The 17,044-nt window shown below is 33.2% G+C and overlaps 1 protein-coding gene across 5 annotated transcripts in view; it reads right to left on the bottom strand.

The window, feature by feature from the left end:
- rdgB (retinal degeneration B) overlaps positions 1-17,044 on the bottom strand; it is a 38,178-nt gene that overhangs the window by 11,831 nt on the left and 9,303 nt on the right. Inside the window, exon 1 of one of the 5 annotated variants that reach the window (XM_065346248.1) lies at positions 14,422-14,806. The exons of the other annotated variants lie outside the window; for them this stretch is intronic. The gene's annotated coding sequence lies outside the window, so the exon portion shown is untranslated. Of the gene's footprint in view, positions 1-14,421; positions 14,807-17,044 lie in introns of those variants that run through there. 5 annotated transcript variants of the gene reach the window in all.

The raw sequence follows: 17,044 nt of genomic DNA, 5'->3' as shown, positions 1-17,044 counted from the left end.
CGTCGTCGTCGTCGTTCTATCAAAGCTTAGAAATATTTCTCGTTGTTGAAAAATTGTTATTTAGTGGCTTTGAGGGGTTTTTATTTTTTCATATGAAAAGCTTGATCGAACCACACGCCGTATAAACGTTTACAAAAGACTGTATAGAAAAAGCTCAAAAAGAAAGACAATTTTAAACTAAACAAATTGAACAGAAGCAAAAAGCAATAGAAGAATCCAATTTACTGTACAGTCAATGTATGTATAACATGAAAACATTTTCTATAATCATCTGTTTGTGTATAAAAAATACGTACTAACATAGACACACACGACGATGAATACAAACACCATTTTTTCCCTTGAAAAACAACAATAACAACAATCTTTCAAAAACGCTTACAATGTCTTTTTGCTTTTTTATGATATTTTTCATTTGTTCGCTTTGGTATTTTGATAAACATTACACAAAGCGCGAGAAAAAGCACGAAATTATTCGATTCATAAAAATATCAAAATTTGATCCAATAAGTATTGGCGTTTTCGACCTCTCGAATTGATTGTGACAGTTCCGACGATGATGCTCTAGAGCTTCGAATAATCGGATTTTTGAATTTTCAAGTTTAAAAAAAAAAACCTCGTAAAATTCTTAGTTTCTGAACACGCGAAGAAACCGAGAATTCAAATCTGTAGCAAAGGTTTTATGTGTAATGAAAATTTTTCAAGACGAGAAAATCAAAAATTTACAAGTTAGCTCCAAAATTGCTCGCACTTTTATTTTAATTTAATGGTTACTCGTCGTTTTATTATGTTCGTGGGAAAGGGAGGACTGGAGAAGAAGAGAAGAGGAGAGATTTTTTCCCATCTAAACGCTAATTGTTTAAAAAAAATTATTCAAAATTTTATATTATTTATTTTACAAAATTTTGATAGTAGGTAGTTAAACAGTTGCGTAGGGATGTATTTCCGAGAACAAAACTTTTGAAAATGAGAATTTTTGACGTTGAAATAAGACCTTATCAGTCTTCAAGCCTCTAAAAATTTCGAGCAAAAAAACAAGATCAGGTAATTTTCAATTCCGCTTTCCGGTTCCGGTTTCCATTACATTAAGAATCGAAGATACAAGGTCTCGATTTCAATTACTCATTCACAGTTTTGATTATCGTTCCAAATCACAAAAAAGAGTATCGTTTAATGTTTCGTTCCAAATTTTATTAATGGAAATCGTTTTTGTAATATGCAAACTCCAATTTTAAGCAAAAAATTATCAACTATCGCTTTGAATAAGAACATATAATATGTAGGTAAGTATTAAATTTAAGAAGATATCAATGTTTCTTGTATGCATTTCAGCATTCGAAACCGGTTTTCGGAAATTACGTGCAAGGACAAGGTCGAAATGTACGTAGATATTTACCAAGTACCCAAACCAAAAGATCATTATCGATTCAAAGCTTGAAATAATCGCAGTTAATCGTCGATCACTGCAGTTTTTTAAAGCAATTAAGTAGTTATTTAGGTACCTACACGAGGTCTGTCGAAGTTGAGCAGTCATATTGAGACAAAGTAAATACCTACCTACAGTAATTTATTTCTTAGAGTTTGTACTGTAAGTACGTAGACGTACCTAGCTACCTACCTTATTTTATACTCGAGGGAAATTTTTTCAATTTTTTTCCCTTCCACTTTCTGAAAATGTTACTTCAGCAGGTGAGAAAATCACATCACAAAATTTTCAGCCTACTCGGTGACAAATGAGTGATGCTGGTGAGCTACCAATTTTACAAAATGCAAAAAAAAAATCGAAGTACCTATTGAACAAAAATTTTAACATTGAAAACATTCCAATCCCAACATGCTAGTTTGATCCCCATTTGGGTAAAATTGATGCATACGCCAACTTTAGCCTTCAATTTCTACCCATGAACAATACATGGAGGTTACGAAGGTGACTCTTACTCGTACTCTTACCCCTCAAAGTTGGCAATTTTCTACAAAAAAAAAAAAAAAAAAAATTGGCGCAAAGTATCCCCATTCCCCACCCCCAAATCAAGTCCTCAAAAAAAAATGAAAATCCCAAAAATTCCAATTTTAATGTTTTTACATTTTCTTCGATTTTGTCCATTTTTATTATAAAAGCGCCATTTTATATTTCTGAACCATCTATATGATGAAGTAAAAGTTGTTCCCACTTTAAAACAAAAAAAAAATTTTAAAAAAACTATTTTTTCACCCTTTTATGCGAATTAAAATTCTGGGATTTGATTCATCTTCATCAAAAAAACGTTAGGTGTGTAGGTCCTAGGTACTGATATTTTCGACTCCTCCCCCCCCCCTTCTGGATGGTGAAAAAGTGATATGTACTTGGTATCCTCTAGATTTCCAAAAATAATTGAGTCTTACCTGGATAAACATTGATGAGTTGGACTATTTAACATTGCTTGGAGGACCAAGGGAGGTTTTTTCCTGACACAAAGATTGAAATTTAAAAAAGATTACCACAACTTTTTTCAACTCTTGGGGTGCCCTGATACGAGAGGTTTAACATTATTGGCTGGCCGGGTTATTTGAAAGGATTTCATGAGAAATGAAAAATTTTGTTGAAATTTTTATTTTTAGACTTCTACTACCCCCTACGGCCTACACCTAGGCTATGCATTTTTTCCGACCTCAAGAATTTCATTATAAGGGAACCAACATTGCTTGGCGGACTGACGAAGGAATTTCCTTGAAAAGGGAAATATTTGGAAGAATTCTGCTCAGAATTGAAAATTTTTCAAAAAAATTGTACAGGCTTCAATTTTTTATATTTTTTGATTTTTTTCCACCTTCATTTTTTTTGGACGGGAGGGGGTACTACGTACAGAGGAACCAATGTTAATATTAAAGAACCCTCGAGGTATTTTCTTGAAAAAATGATTAGGCCTATTTAGAAGAATTCTGACACAAAAATGAGATATTTTCCAAAAAACTTCATCGATTTTGATTTTTTTAGATTTTTTCCAGTCAAAACAATATTTTTAAGCATAAAAAAGATGAAATCTGAGATGACTTTCTAAAAATCCTTTATACGTACCATTGCACAGTTTGTTATATTCTATTAAAATTGGAAAAAAATCATGCTTTTGCGAAGAGAGAGCGGATTTTTTTCGAACAAATTGGTTCAAAAAGTAAAAAACATTGATTTTCGCATGTTTTATAACAACTTTTCATCCTCAAAGGAGGCAACTACCCTCTTTGCCTCCTCCTGGCTACGCCACTGGGAAAATTTAAATAATAGGGATTATTTTCACACTCGAGACAACAACTTCAGGAAGTGGCAAGTAAAAAATTCCAATCTTGCAAAATGTTCCTTCCTACATCTTTCCTATATCACTGGTCCAAAGTTTAAAATCCATTAAGTTCTTTCATACTCGTAGCCTAATTACAAAAAGCAGTAGAAAAATATTGAAACGATTTCTAATTTAAAGTGCTCGACGTAGGCAGATAAGAACTTGGTTTTTTCAGTAAGTCATAGTCATGATTAAATAAACCAGCCTATTTTTCATCGTTGAAAAATCCAGTTTCATAAACATGAAAATAATGGCTGATTTTTCAACTTGAAAACATGTCAATTTTGACAACTTTGTTCCGATTTAGCCAGAACTGACCTTTTCAAAAACTCTTCTGCCCAAAAAAAGTACAAACGAAAGACCTCTAGAGTCCCTCAATAGTCAATTTGACTACATGACTCAAAAAAATACACTTTTCGGAATTTTTTTCTTTGACAGATCTTGTGTATAATTTTACCCGCTACATATTCTCATTATTTACCTTCATACTTTATAATCAGTTGTACTAACTAACACATTTCCATAGAGCACGAAAATATTACACAAAAGTATTTTTTAAGCTGACAATTTTTTTTTTTTTTTTTTTTTTTTTTTTTAACAAATCGAACGACTCTAAACTAACGATCCTATGCCTAACTACAGTTGGCACGAATAATTTATTCACGAATCTTGGGTAAATTACAAATACTATACCTTCGTCCGAATAGAAAACTCGGCCACAAAGTAAATAATTCAAACGCCTTGTTAGTATATATCGAGAGAATCGACACAGTAGACACGTGAATTTTTCATTTTGCGATATTTTAAATATTTCATACTTCTGTATATACATACAGTACGAGTAGTAGGTACATTACATATATACGCGAAAGCTCTTAGTCATATAATATTCGAGGGAAAAATGACATGCATACGTAATAAGTATTTCATTAGCGAACTTTCGAATATAGTGTATGGTACGGTGTAATGCTCCGATTCGCAAAAGGCTGCTTGTTATTTTGAAATTTTTTCGGTTATGCGATTGAATTAAAAATTGGCGAAAATGTTTACCGTGGATGGTTTGAAATATCCAACGTTACGATATTATCAACGAGTATAATTTTTTATCGCCTCTCGTTTGGCAACAAATGGTCCGAATGGAGTGTCATTTATCGCCATAGTGATTATTTTATATTTTCAACAGAAAAAAAAACAGAGGAAGGGAAAAAGCGAAAAAGAGAGGAGGAAACGAATGAATACTGTGTAATTTTATACGAAATACGATGAATAAAAAAAGAGCCAAAGTATACATAAACCGACTCGCGCGATATTTCTTTCGTATATATAATACAGTATTTGGGTATATTTCAATTATTTTTCCAACCGAGATTATAAGCTATATGGAGTACCTAACCGAGAAAGTAAAATATTAGCAATTTCACGCGGTCGGAGGTGGTTCATTGTTTGCTATGGTTCGAATCAAATATAATCTAAAAATGACACACGTATATATAACAATACGCTCGGTCTTTTATTTTATTAAAACTTCTCAAAGTTCTTCCAATATCACTGCGTATTACGTATATACCTACGTAGACTTAGCCCGGGAATGTTTCATTAGAATCAAAAATTCGTCGAGTTATTTTCGAAAAAAAAAAAAAATACCTATATCATTCTATGGCTGTAGTGACCTTAAACTTTAATAAAAGTATTAATGCAGGAAAGCTTTAGCACGTGAAACAAATTGACATTTCTTCAAGACCCTTTCGTAATGAAAACATGAAAATTCTCACGACTTTATATTATTCAATCTCGAAATTAAATCACAAATATAAATCATCAATCGTGTAAAATGATCCTAGACACGAGATATGTCGACTTGCGCCATATTTTATGAGATTTATGACAGATTATTTTTTTTTTTCGTAGATAAAGCCCCCGTTTCCGCCTGTTTTCCCCCTGAGGGAACAGAAAGCAAACGGAAAATGTTTTTCTAAAACGTCAAATGGTTCATTTACTCGTAGTAAAAAATACTGACAATGAGCAAAATAGGAAGGCATGAGGTAGGAGCCTTGCAAGAATTGACTAGGGATGATCTTTAAATGAACTTTTGCCTAAATTACAAATTGAAGGCGCAATAAATAGGTTTTGAAGGGGAAAAAATAAAATTAAAAAAAGGTTCGTCTAAAGTATTTGTAAAATGGGTACTAGATTAAATCCAAACTACCGATTTCGTCACTCACTCTCCATACAACACGCTGCATCACTTCGACCAACGATGAAATGAAAAAAAAAAAATCTTCAGGTACATTTCGAAATCTCGTAATAAACAATTAGCATCGTTATTCTGCGGAAAATTTCATTATAAAAACGAAATTATTCATCTCGAGTATTTCAACTGTTGCAAGTTGCCAATTTGCATACGATCTTGATGCAAAAAAAAAAAAAGTAAGTTACAGTAGCGAGTTTGTTTCAATTGTAAATATAACGAGTTATTAGATTTTTTTTTCAAAGTGAGCATTGCTAACGAAAATTTATCCGAGCTGAAACTTCAAAAGATGCTAAAATGTAATTAACATTCTTTATAAATAATGGTAAGAATTCGAGAGGTTTTTCTTTATGATTAGCAAAATTACAAAACCGAGTTGTTTTAAAAAATACGCTCGAGTTTTGCGTTAATAAGTAAAGTATATAATCTACCCGGGAACCTTGAGTAGAATTTTTCTCGTAAGTATAATAAAGAATAAAGTCATGCAGAAAAGTGAGAGAGATAGAGACAAAAAAAAAAGGTTAAAAATCTGCGCGTATTTTTGCCATCTTCTTAGATCATATTTAATAAAAATATACGACGAAAATACGCAAAATTATGAAAACGGTTTTCAAAATGAGAGTATTTTTTATTTTAAATGGAAAATCTGCTTGATTTTCGCTTATTATTAAACGAGAAGACGTAACAGTAGGTATTTAATAAAGAATTTTCATTAATTTCGTAAACAAATTAAGTATAAGTAGATATACCTACGCGAAAGTGTTGTAATATTAATTCATTATTTACGGGGATAAAAACACGATTGTAATTTGGTTTTGTGTTGTTCTGTATAGTACGTTCAAGAGTTGGAAAAAAATGTCCCTGTTCGATTTTACATATTTGTGTTTTAGAAAAACATTTTGGTTTCGTGTTTGCATCACTTGGTTATTCGCTCAGTTTTTCAAGTAAATATGAGACTCGTCACGTACGAAGGGTTCTCATGTTTAAATGATCGTTTTTTTGTTTTTGTGTATTTTCTTTTACTCAAAAAGACCTCCTCTACAACCTGGGGTAATCAATTCAATCCGAAAAACGAGGTTGTATAGGAGGTCTTTTAGAGTAAAACAAAAAACAACAACGATACAAAAAAACGATTTCATACATAGGTAACAACACTTTGTGCTACTTGACGAGTCACATTATTATTGTAAAAGCAGACATTGTTAAGTGAAAATTCATTTTATATAGGAAATTTTACCCAAAATCGTCACTGATTTAAAATTATACTTGATTCAAATACCTATCACCATAAATCACATTATCTTACGTGCTTCGAATATGTTAATGTAGAGAAGCACATTGTACCTATGTACACCGTTATAGATATAGGTAGGTATATAATAGGTGTGTCCATGTAAAGTTTACATTCAATTTTAAAGAGAAAGGGGTAAAGAGTTACGATATGATTTCCATAATTATCTCGACATTATATTATAACAAACATTTTCAAGATATCAAGCTTCAATACACACATTCGAACTGATAAAATATTAAGACAGTCGAATACATATTATGTATCTATAACACAATTTGGTTTTCAATTTCGACGAATTATTTGCATCATTCACAAGAGCTCGCAGTATCGATGAGTATTAACTTATAGGTACTTCATCGTGATAGCTTTGTTTATACATTCGGTATATTCGATGAAATTAAATAAAAGAGAATTTATCAAAACATGACTAAATAATGTAACGGAAATTAAGGGATAAGGGGGAAATGAGCTGGATTTATAATCGCAGAATTTCATCATTTCGAAAAACAGATCATATGACGTGTGATACAGTCAGTACACTCGTGTAATGTGCGGTTTCTGGCAAATCAGACATACGATATTTTATTAATAGACGAATTTATCACTTACAAAACCATACGAATGTAACGAAGAATTTATGATTTTTATTTTTTGGAATATTTTGTAGAAATTGAAGCACTTACACATTACAAGACAAGAGTAAATGGTTTTTGAATAATTTCAAAACATATTAAAAATAAATTATTTCATGATGTATCGTAAAACGAACGAAAATTCTGAAAATGAGCCAACAAGAAAATAGTACATTACATTACTAGATTAATAATGTGGGTGATTATGAACGAGTGCAAAGTTACTGCGCGAGTCGAAGACGAGCGCTGTAACTTTGCACGAGTTCATAATCACACACTTTATTAATCGCGTAATGTAAGGTGCTTTACATAATAAACACTCGTAACCTCACCATTTTACACGTCTGTTGTTTAGATGCAAAAAATGTGCGTCTATGAGTGACCAAACTTCACCAGTTCACCGGTTAAATTATGTCCAAACGTAACGCGTACGTAATGAGGAGTTTCGCGGTGTTGCCACATAACACCACGTACATAATACGGCTATTACGTACGTGTTTGACCCGGCATTAGGTCGCTCATAATGACGTACATTTTGCATCTAGCGACAGAGGTGTAATGATGAGATTACGAGTGTGTATTACGTAAAATCAAATACTTTGCAAGAAAACTGACAATAAGTTTTAGGTATGTATTTCAAAAACAAATGAAAAACCCCGCAAACAATGAATTCGCTGTTTATCTTCTGATTATTTTTATGTATATTGAAAATTGAACTCGTAGTACTAGAAAGAAGTCCTAAATTTTTCGGTTCCATTTCCCTGCACCATTAACGACGCATTAAGCAAGTTAGGTACCTACATACCATCATCATACTACCTAAAGGTGAAATTTCTATATTCGAGAGGGAAAAAGTGTATATGTATAACATCTTTTTATAAATCATCACATTAAATGCATACTTTTAATACGTTCTCGTTTGAAATTTCAGATGAAATTCATTCCATCAAGCTTTTATTATAGATTTCACCGTTAGAAGAGCTACCTATAGTATATACCTATTTCATTTCTTCTCATTTCTATTCTTGGTACTGTTATTTGAAGACAAATTCTCAAAAATAACTACAGGAAATTAAAAAATGAAAATATCTATTATAACCAGCGATTGGGAAATGGGAACGAAACGTTCGATGAATCGGTTCCATTCGAGTTCGAAATAAATTACAATCGTTCTATTCATTCTTCGGCGTTTTCATTTTCATCTTTTTAGAAACTGATTCTTTCTTTCTGCTCTCATTTTACGAAAATATAATGTTTACCTACGAGTAGTCGAATACACCTAATTCTACAGTTTATTCTGTTCGGTTCTCCGAATTATTATGTACCAATCGAAGCTTCAAATTACATCAATGAGTGTCAATGTAAAAAAAATATCATTTTTTAAACAGTAGATATAATATCCGAGGTTTTATAAAAATCTCGGGATTGTACTAGGGTTGTTATAAAAGTTCTGCATTTTCAAAGAAGGCGACTGAATTTTCAATCCCTATGAGAAAAATTGTGTTATGGCACTGCCAGCAGGTAGTCGAAATTTCGTTGATGATTTCACGCGTTTCTTAGTTCATTTCAATTTCTCGTGAATTTTTTCGAAAATCTTTCACATTACAGAGATATAAGTAGGTAGGTATACAGAAAATTCAAATTCAATCAGAAGAAAAACCGTTTGATTTTTGAAGAACGAATATTCTTTTTCCAAATCAATAGGCTCTGTTAAATGTCCAATAAACTTGGAAAATTTTTAGTGCAACTTCACAACTTGAGACATTGACAGATATTAGAGAAGGAGAGGAAGTGGTAGCAGGAAAGGAACAAGCTGTCTCTCTAAAAGTATGAAAAAAAATTGAAATGCAACACAACAAGTAGTAAAATTTTCAAAATGGAGACTTAACAAATTCTTCAGAATGTTAGGTTTAGAATGCGAGTGATTTATGTAACTTATCTTTACTTTTCTAAATCTTTCCCTCCCCCTCCCGCTCAATCACAATGTCACCTCATAATAATTCTATTTCTACTATGCGTCCTCGTTCAATTTGATAGGGAGTGATGCTATTTAGTTATCAATCTTGTTTGGTTGATTTTTGAGGAAATTTATACTCAAAGGAAAAAAAATCAGTAAAAATGTAAAACTGAACTTTCAATATTTTTCCATGCTTGGTTTTCATTTTTTTTTTTTTCATCTCTTCAATTTCGAGGGCAAATCATTGTTGTAGAGAATCTTTTGTTGCTCAATTTTTAAAGGGTTAAGTGTAAGTAGGTACAACCTTCATTTTCATACTTGAAATTTTCATTTTTTTCCCTTTATTATGTAAGTAGATGCCTTTCAGCTTTGTACAAGTTAACATTTATGGAACATATCTTAAACTTATAATTCTAGTGTTTACATAGTTCAAGTATTTAGAAAGTCCTGCACTGTGTAGAAAGGATCTGCCTCTAACCATTTTTTCAAATATTTTTCAAATGTTTTTGTGGAATTTATGTTTTTTAGATCAGGGGGTAAAGCATTATAGATTTTTGCTGCCATAGTGTTGATGTTGGATTATAAAGTTGTTGTTTTAAAAAAGTTTATTACAAGCTGGTTTCTATTTCCTGTGGGGTACTGATGGCTTGTTGTGAATGTTTTTATTGTTTTTTTCTTCACCATAACTCCAATTTTTTCAAGAATGTATAACGAGGGAAGGGTTAGGATTTTCTCTGAAACGAATAGATCATTACAAGATTCAGTATAAGTTAGGCCATAAGTTTTTTGTAGAATTCGTTTTTGTATTAGGAATATTCTGTTTAACAGGGTGGGGGTACCTCCCCAAAACCCCAAATTATAGGTTACAATGGATTGAAATAGACCAAAACAAGCAATTTTTTTAGTTTGAGTTGATGTGATATGGTGTAGTTGGGTCATGATATAAGCTATTGTAAAGAGGCGATTTGCTAGTTTGTCAGTTTGTGCTGTCCATCTTAGGTTGTTAGAAACTACAGTGCCAAGGAATGTGGTATTTTCACAAGTTTGAATGAGATCAAGAGAAGAGATCAAAGATGAGGGTTGGGTAGTAGATGTACAAAATGGCATAATTGTTGTTTTATTTAGATGTAGGTAGTTTCATATTGTTTACTATGAACCAAGTTTGCACTTCTAGGAGGGGTTTTTCAGCTTCCTCAACTGCTAGGGTGCAGTTGATTCCTTTTGTAATTGCTGTGTTGTCATCTGCAAATTGTATAGTTTTATTTTTGGTACAGTGGGGAAAATCATTTACATACGTAATGAAAAAGTATGGCCCTAGGTTTGAACCTTGTGGTACTTCCATGGTAATGTTTTCTGGGTCAGATATAACAATCCCTTCTTTAGAAACTTGTTTTACTCTTTGTGTCCTGTTGGTTAAGTAGGATTTTATGAGTTTTTTTGGCAACACCCCGAATACCATAATGTTCTAATTTAGCCACAAGGATATTATGTTTTATTCTGTCAAAAGCTTTGGAGAGGTCACAAAATATACCAATAGGTTTTTCATTATTTTGTAGCATATCAGAAATTGTGTTGACTAGTTCATAAATGGCATCTGAAGTACTAAGTTTTGATCTAAATCCAAATTGATTAGGGTTAAGAATGTTTTTGGAGTTGACATAGGATGAAATTCTCACATAGATGATTTTTTCAAAGATTTTGGCAAAGACTGGTATTATACTAGATATTGGCCGAAAATTATATATGTCATCTTTTTGTCCTTTGTTCTTGTAAGGTGATTCAGGAAACCCCAAAAATAAAGTAAACGCCGCTCTTTCAAGTGCATTATATTCCTTGAGTGAAGTTTTGTTTCTGATTAGTGATGGTCATTTGAACCTCGTAAGACACCTTCTAAAAGTGCAGGCGAAAATACATCACTCTGCTGAAAGAGGTATCATGGTAGCAGTATATATTTTGTTTTTTTTCTAATAAAATTTAATATGTACCTCCAACAAAGACTGCCAGGCAGGGGCGCATAATAAAATTGCTGCAAAAGGTAAAATTTTTCACTTTGTTGCGCAAAGTGTATGATCTTGTTACATTTGAATAATTTAATTAATGTGCTTTATACTTTTTTTTGAATGAAAAATTATGTAAAAGGAAGACTTCATTTAGCATTTTTTATGTTAAAGGTGTCATTGATTTTTGGCGAAATGAGGAATTTTTTGTGGTAAAATGAAACTATGCATTGTAATTTTTCTATTTCCTTCCACCCATTAGCTTTTTGAAGAAAAAAATCATTCAGCTAGGTACGAAGTGAGGGGAAAGGAGACGAAAGGAGTAATTTGTGAAACCTCCGAATAAATAAGCTCTTTCTTTGAAATACCCCCTTCTTTTCCTCATTCACTAAAAAATCTTGAAAAATGGCAGTGTTTGAGTCAAAAATGGATTGTTTTTCAGAAAAAGTTTGTCAAAAAATTGAATTCTGAAAACTTTAAAATAAAATCCATCATATTCTCTCACTTTTTAAAAAACATGTTGGAAAAAGAACTACATACATATACCTATATTAAATATCTGGGACAAGCAAGAGTTGTATTTCGAAAAAATTTTACATTTCAGTTAACACACAAGAAAAATTCCAACTTGAAAATTTTCAACAAAAAAAAGAGAAATGAATGAAAAATATGAGGAGGTTGGTTACAAAGTTAGACAAACGCCTTTTCTACAAAAATCGAGTTAGATATTGATTCTTATAGGATTTTTAACGCTCTTTTCATTGCCGAGGTCTGTTATTTTCAATATAGTACGTAAAAGGTCAAAAAACGCGATCAAAGTTGCGCCTTAGTTTCAAACACAGACATATCCTGGATATGTCTGTTTTTGAAACTAAGATGATAGGATATGTCTCATTTTGAAACTAAGATAATGTTCACATGCCCGTGTTTGAAACTAAGGCGCAACTTTGATCGCGTTTTTTGACCTTTTATGTACTATTTTGAAACTAAGGGACATCAGAAATGGAAAGAGGGTTAAAAATCCTATACGTATCAAAACCTAACTGATCTAGACAGCTTCAATTTCAAATTATCTTCATCTTGGTTTCAAAATCAGACAAGTGCATTTTCAGATTCTTTTTATTAGTGGTGGGGGGTGACGGTGGAAGGATATTTTTTGTATTTTTGTTACTCAGTATCATCACTACAATTTGTCAAATATCCCCTGCCTTTACAATTCTGTATATTTTTGTAACAAAAAACATGGATTTTCTCAAAATCAACCCTGGCGTTTGTCTAACTTTGTAACCAAGCTCCTCATACGGATAATGAAATTTTACTAAAATTTTATAGCTTCGCTTAAGAGGCGATTTTTACAAGTTTTCAAAAGGTCCCAGGAGTCTGAACCCTGGTAAAATTACTTTGAGTAAACGGAAAATGAGTTAAAAATGTTAATTTGTTATTTATTTAAAAGCATTAATAATGAGAAAAATTACTCCATTTCTAGTCTTGGGAGGTTGATTCCAAACCTTTAAAGCTCAGGATCCTAAGATTCTGGGGCATTTTATACAGTTCCCATGAATTACTCTTTCAAAAATTATCGTTCATACGTGTAAAAGTGTAGGACCAATGAGTTCTGTTTTGTTTTTTTTTTCATAATTATTTTCAATAACTTGAAAATGGGTTCAAAAAGTATGTATAGGTATTAATTTTTTTATAAATTACTTGAGAAACAATCGCCACATCTGATCTGTCAGCCGGGAGTCCTAAATTTCAGAGGCCCAGGACCCCCCCCCCCTCCACACACTATTTTCCTCTGCTCCCAAAACTGCTGAATGCTCATTTTTTTTCTTTAAATTCGAGAAAACCATTATCACTGAAATTTCCTACAAAATCTAAGAAAAATCCTACATAAACTCCAAAACTCTTCTCGAAACAAAAAATCCATTCAAATTGAATTATTCGCATAAACTCGGCCAAATCAGAGAAAAAACTAACAAAATACGATTACAGTCACAAAATGAAGGAAAAACCCATCACTCGGTATGAAAAATCGACTATACTCGATTCGGTGATTTTTGAAGATGAAATTTAAGAAAGAAAAAAAAGCAAGAAGAAGAAAAGCAAAGAAAACTGAAAAGACAAATCTTTTACGACTGCCATATAAACATATACAGAAACTCGAAATGTCTCTAAAATGTATTATTTGATTATATAAAATCGCATTACACGTACATTCGATGATAAAGGGGTACGCTTTATACGATTTTCGTTCATCATTTTACCTCAATGAAGCGCCGATACGAAACATTATGACGTTTCGTAAGTGATTGAACGACGACTGGGGCAAGTTTTCGTTTGTTTAATGAATTATCGTCTCATCTCGGCATAATATTAGCTATCTATCACTTTCGTCGTACGTAGGCAGTGATTTTCTCCAATTTATATATTACCAATCTACATGATATTTCATACGAGCAAAATATCAGCCAAAAAAAAAAAAATGATCTTACGAATGTAAAGCAATAGGCCTATACTCGATTTTGAAAATCGAGCGGTTTTCAATTTATATCGAATACCTCTATTTATTATAGTTTTACGATTGTTATTTCGTAGTAAAACTGATAACATCGCACGTAGGCGGCAGAATTTCCAAAAAAAGAGCAGAGGAAAATCGATTGTTTCTTTTTCAAAACGCACACAAAGCGAATTTTCAAAACACCACATGTATAAATATTAACAAAACAACGCGAAAGAATTTACGTTATTCGGTAATACGTATTTTTTCCTCTTTGCAAAATTCCGAAAAAAATTTCCCCGCAAAATTAGAAAATAACGTACAAAATTTTAACGCGTACGTAAGAAATAATAAAAGGCAACAACAAAATGCAACGTAGTACAATCAAAAAGCAAAACTTTGCAAAATGAGAGCAATTTTTTCATCAGCTGCGGACTTTCAATCAATTAGATATGAAATAATGGCGTAAAATAGCTTAAAATTACCTCGATTTGATTAAAATTTGCACGAAATTCGTATCCATAGTAATGATAAAATGCGTTTCGCGATATTCGAAATAACGCAATAATGCGAACGAAACGAGCACACTAGCGAAACGCAGAACCGAACGTTGTAAGTCGCTGGTACGAACTAATCAAACTATCGTCGATAAACACGACCGCGCCAAAAACCCTTTCATATGTGAACAGTACAAATCCAATTTCGCGTACGAGTCTCCTTTTTTTTTCGGTCTTTTTTTCACCTATACCTACATATATAGAGCTTAGACGACGAAATCCAACAATAAAAATTATGCTCGCAATTTGCACCGAGCATTCGGACGACGGTCGGCCCGAAAAACAAAATTAAATGAAGCAAAAACACAACCAACTGCACAACAATGAAACAAGAGGAAAAGGAAATTACAAGTTTGTTTCGCGCATTTCAGTTGCGTCCCGCGCATTTTGACGTCATAAAGAAAAACTATACAGCCGCGAAGGTTCGCGCGAGTAAATAGATTACGATACAAAGGTACGAGTACGACACGACGATTTTTACTATTTTACTTTGAAAATTTTCGTCATTTCGACTCATCTGACGCAGCTGTGTAGGTACTTCTCGGTTCTCCGTTGGGAATAATGAACATTTTGCCAACGTCAACAGACACACCGACGATGTCTAGGTACAATAGATAGGTAATTGCCCAACGTACAGAGAAGAATCGCAGGCAATCGGGGCAAAAGAACCGGGATTATAGCGGAAAATTGCACGAGTGACATTTTTTCTTTGCGCCGCGCTAGGTGGCCCGAAGGCATGTTCGTATTGTAATAGTATACGACGACGATGATGATGACGATGGTGTATTTGGGGTAGTATTTTGAATGGCATGGCAACACTGCAGGGCTGAAATGACTATTAGAATATCCGTTGTAAACTTTATTCTATGGAATCGTATCGTGAACGAACAGCAGCAGAACAGGCAAAGCACAGGGACAAACGCGCGAGAGAGCGTCCTTCGTACATATAATAAGTTTCGACGTCACGTAACCTCTTCAACGATGACGTCAATGTACTATTCCAACTGACGTCATAGGCAACAGGTAACATCTATTCGCTGTCAGCTTACCAACACTCGCTTTTCTCACATCATGAAAGAAGTTTTCCCGATGTATGCAAAGTGCGCTCCTCATCGCACACGAACGGCTAAGAAATTAAATCGTTACATTTTCCTTTGACCTTTTTTCATTAAAAGCAAAACGTTCTGTCTCTATCTGTCTCTCTCTCTCTCTCTCTTTCTCTTTATATGTATAATATTCTCCTCGTAGTACATGTATATTTGTATTCTACGCTACGTCCTTATATTATAGGTATTATGTTGTATACGTTAGATAGGTATTACCTATTCGTGTTGCGAAATCAACACGATGACGATGCGGGGGGTATAAGGAGTACTATAAGGACTTAAGAAGAACCCTATTTCGCAAGGTGTTCTTTTCCCTATCATCATCGTGTATTACTGGTAGGTATATACGTGTAGACGTACATACAATAGATACCGAAAATTCTCCCTCACACACGGACGGACGGACGTACGTACGTATCTATCTACCATCGCCGTACCAAATTTTCCCTCCAAAAAGAGACCCGTTTTAATTGTCCATCCATTATGAAATATTACCCGAATTAACTAACACTTATAGCATATTAATTAAGTTAATTCTCGGGTATAGCTGTACTATGGGCAAATGGCATGGCAGTCGTCGCGATGGCTGCGTTTATTTTGAAATTATCATCGACAACGTCCACTACGTATCGTATATATTTGATGCTGGGGCGAATTCGAATCCGAATTCGAGGCTTAAAAACTAAACCATACTATACGCGTGATTTAAATCGCTCGGCCTACATTTTTGATCTATAACAAAACATGCCATTATTCGTCGTTGATTATACGTTAAAGCTGTTTTGGATTAATATGTATCCGCGATTACGCGTGTAATATTTAATACTATGTGATGTATTCTACATGTACGTAGGTACCTATAACACCTCACACCGACGCATATTACAATTTGGGGATAATCACATCGCGAAAATTTCATTACGTTTGGTTCGTTTACGATCGTGACATTTATTTCATGTAGGTTGGTAGAAGTTGGTATCTACTAGTACCACACGTAACAACAACTACGTAATATCGTTAGTATATTTTCTAATAGATCAGAGGAAAAGAGGAAGAGTAGAGGGTGAGATGCATTGGCGATGAAAATAACGCAGAAAATATAAGATTTTAACGTGGATGTATTTTGAAATTTATTTCAAGTACATAAATACGTATATACCGACAACTGACGCAGACAATTAGATTAGGGTGGATCGCGAAAAAAAAAACATGTTGAAGGATTTTGATCAAATTCAAGGGAGATCTTCATTTTGTGTTGAAGGTGACCCGGAAAAATTGTTAGGTCCGGATGTGTTTTTGGAGAGGAGATGTAATTCCTTGAAAAGAGGGGGTTTCGAAAAAAATCGCAGATTTTTTGCTCTATCCTTTACACAACCAGTTTCGGAAAAAATGACTAAATTTCGAAAGATGATGGATGAAATTTAGCGTCAATCAAGGTAATTCCC

The sequence above is a fragment of the Planococcus citri genome, chromosome 1, assembly GCF_950023065.1.
Source record: "Planococcus citri chromosome 1, ihPlaCitr1.1, whole genome shotgun sequence".
NCBI classification, from domain to species: Eukaryota; Metazoa; Arthropoda; class Insecta; order Hemiptera; family Pseudococcidae; genus Planococcus; species Planococcus citri.
The sequence above is the reverse complement of the archived record's forward strand: the minus strand, read 5'-3'. Positions and strand labels throughout refer to the sequence as shown.